Here is a 3591-nt window from a genome sequence, read left to right as displayed (position 1 = left end):
ATTTTATGTGAAAATGAGTAAAATAACATAATCGGTAAAAATATGTAATGTTTATAACTACATGTTAGAGTGAGAATTTTATGTTGCCATAGAAGGGAAAAATAATCAGCATGTCATAAAACATAATAATTTTGGAAAAAAATAATTTTTGAGCTTTGGGGAAAAAGTGTAAATATGCAAAAGTTTAGGGGCAAAATAGTAATTTTTCCAAAGTTAGAGTTAAGGACTATTTTGATAAATGTGAGTATTAAAGCAGCTAAATGTGTTATTCTAGACCAAGAAAGACGTGGAATTGACCTTGATTGGGGAAAGGAAAAGATTATGGACTAAATTGCAAAATTTCTTTATTTTGTACCGAGGTAAGTTCAGGTGTAAATGTAGTAACATAATTGTCATTTTAAGTAATTTAATGTTATTTATATGATATGATGATTAATATCATGAAATATTATGCTTTGCTGTTATTATTGAGTAATATGCAAATTATGTGTGCTACTTGTTAAATATGAATTGCTACCGAGTACCAGTTTTGATATTCCGTTGAAGACGGCAAAGATGTGTGATCGAGGAAAATGCCTGTTTGAACCTTGGGAATAGATTAGAATACAAGTGACATGACACTAAGATATTTGAGTTTCGAGCTCGTTAAGTTGAGTCTGAGTTCGTGAGATGTAACTAGGCATCCAAGCTCAATGAGTTGAGTCCAAGTTCACTTATGGATGCATACGCCCGAGCTCGTTGAGTTGAGTCCGAGTTCACTTATGGGCGGGTATGGCACTTATGTGCATGAAATCCGTGTATTCGAATCATATTCTGATGTGTTCAACGGGTAAATCTTAAGTGGATAAGGTGAGTACCTAAAACAAAGATGACATGTTGGTAAGTGTGGTGAATGAGAAAATTTGTACCGGTATGTACTTAACCCTTGGGTTGAGACTTCAATATACTAATAATATGGTAGGATCATGAATGAGAAATATGATATGAATGCTTTGGCAATATTATGCAAATGTGGAATTAGTATTATTGCATGGTTATGTTACTTGCTATTTACATGTGAACTTACTAAGCAATTATGCTTACTCCCTCCTCCCTATTCTTTGTAGTTTTTTCAAGCCGGCTAGGAGATCAGGAACGGTCGGAGGCGCGCTCACACTATCAACAAACTATTTCGGTATAATGACTTGTATATTTTGGCAATATGACGTGTATAACATTATAATCATTTTGTGTATATAATCTTATGATATGGCTCATGGATGGCATGAAAATGTTTGAGAATGAGTAGTTATTGGAGTGGCTAATCAAAATTATATTTGATAACACGTATGCTTTATGTGCTAACTAATTTATGGAAATCCATAAAATGATGAAATTGGCTATAAAACAGAATCACACAGCAGTAGTAACGTGAGTTTGAAAAGTCACTAAAAATAGTAGCGATATAATTATATGATGAATAAAATATGGAATTGAATCTTAATGAATCTATTTTCATGTGGAAGAAACAAAATTGGTAAAAGAGTTGTATTTTATGAGATATTTACGTTTTGGTGAAATAGGGTCAGAGCAATTTCTAGATTCCCTATTCTGAATTTAGAAATTCATCATAAATTGTGTAAAACTAATTAGGACTCACACTTTTTATGTATGGATTTCTTATTCAGTATATTTTGAAGAGAAAAAAATGACATGGTCATTGGATCTCTTTACAGGAATAAATTTGATTCATAGTGCACAGGGGTCAGAGTAGCTGAACCCTGAAACAGGGGAGAGTTTAACTAATAATTTGTACTAATTGACCCTACCAAAATTCTATAAAAAAATAATTTAATAGATATATGAGTCTAGTTTCAGGGAAAATTTATGGAATTTTATTTCAAGTTTTTTAACTCAAGATATGATTTTTTTAGCAATTGTGACACAGATGGACAATTTACTAGGAGAATTGTTTGAACTTGTTTAAATGCTAAAATAAGTTTAGTAATGTCTCATACTCGACTCCGGCGACGGTATCGAGTAAGGGGGCATTACATTTGGTGGTATCAGAGCTACGGTTTAGTCGATTCTCGGACTAACATGGCATATGTACGGGTTTTGCTATACATGCCATATATATATTGTGATAGTGTGACGACTCCTGACCTTTAAAATGATTTTTTTTATAGTAAATGGATCCCGATCTAGCTGTGGCTGATGATGTAGAGAGCAATGTGCCAACTCCTGCTGAAGGGATAGTGCCAACTGAAAGTCGACCTCCTACTGTTGGTCAAGGAGGAGGAGAAAGGGCTCGGGAAGCCTTTCTCCAGATGATGAATGCATGGTACATTGAGTTTGTTCGTACGAACCTGAATGCTCAACAACCTCCCCCACCTCCCCTGATTCCTCAACCATTACCCCCGATGCCTCAAGGTATGGATCTGATGAAATTTCATAGAACCCCAGTTGATAGAATTCGCAAGCAAGGGGCTGAAGAATTCAGGGCAAATGTTGATGATGATGCCGAGAAAGCATAATTTTGGCCTGAGAATTCTATTTGGGTATTTTATGAATTGTCTTGTACACCTAAAGAGTGTTTGAATTGTGCTATATCCTTGTTGAGAGATTCAGCCTATTATTGGTGGAAGACATTGATTTCAGTGGTACCGAAAGAGAAAGTGACTTGGGAGTTCTTTCAAGAAGAATTTTGAAAGAAATACATCAGTGAAAGATTTTTTGATCAGAAGCGTAAAGAGTTTCTCAAGTTGAAACAAGGCAACATGACAGTTACTGAGTATGAAAGGGAGTTCGTTCGATTGAGTAAGTATGCTAGAGAATATACTCCTTCAGAGGCTAAAATGTGCAGACGATTTGAAGACGGACTCAATGAAGACATTAAAGTATTTGTAGGAATTCTAGAGTTGAAAGAGTTCATAGTACTTGTTGATCGAGCCGTGCATTTCCACCGCAATCTAGAAAATCTAGAGATATGTATTCTCATTCTCATGTTTCAACAGGACATTAGTATGGGAATCGTAAGAAGCAAAATGCAAGTTTTAAATCCCAAACTACTTCTGTGGCTAGTGTGGGAAATTCGAGATTTGTTAAACCCGAGTGCCAACGATGTGGTAGAAGTCACCTTGGTCCATGTAGAACTAATGAATGTTATCAGTGTGGTTCTCCAGATCATTTTATTACAGACTGTCCCGAGAGAATTGAGAAAGAAAAATTTCAGAATGCAAAACCTAGTGGTGCAGTTTCGAGAGGAAGATCTTCGAGAAATGCTGGGAATGAGGCAAGCAGCAAGAATGTAGTCAGAGATTCAGCATTTAAAATTGAAGCTAGAGCTCCAGCTAGAACTTATGCCATAAGGGTGCGTGAAGATGCTTCATCTCCCGATGTGATGACTGGTATTTTCTTTCTTTATGATGTTAATGTTATTGCTTTGATTGACCCCAGTTCTATTCATTCATATGTGTGCATGAAATTGGTGTCTAATATGAGTATACCTGTTGAGTCTACGAAATTTATGATTAAAGTCTCAAACTTGTTAGGGAAATATGTCATAGTTGATAAAGTATGCAAGAAATACCCTTTGATGATTAGAGGTCA

Source organism: Gossypium hirsutum, chromosome A11, assembly GCF_007990345.1.
Source record: "Gossypium hirsutum isolate 1008001.06 chromosome A11, Gossypium_hirsutum_v2.1, whole genome shotgun sequence".
NCBI classification, from domain to species: Eukaryota; Viridiplantae; Streptophyta; class Magnoliopsida; order Malvales; family Malvaceae; genus Gossypium; species Gossypium hirsutum.
The sequence above is the reverse complement of the archived record's forward strand: the minus strand, read 5'-3'. Positions refer to the sequence as shown.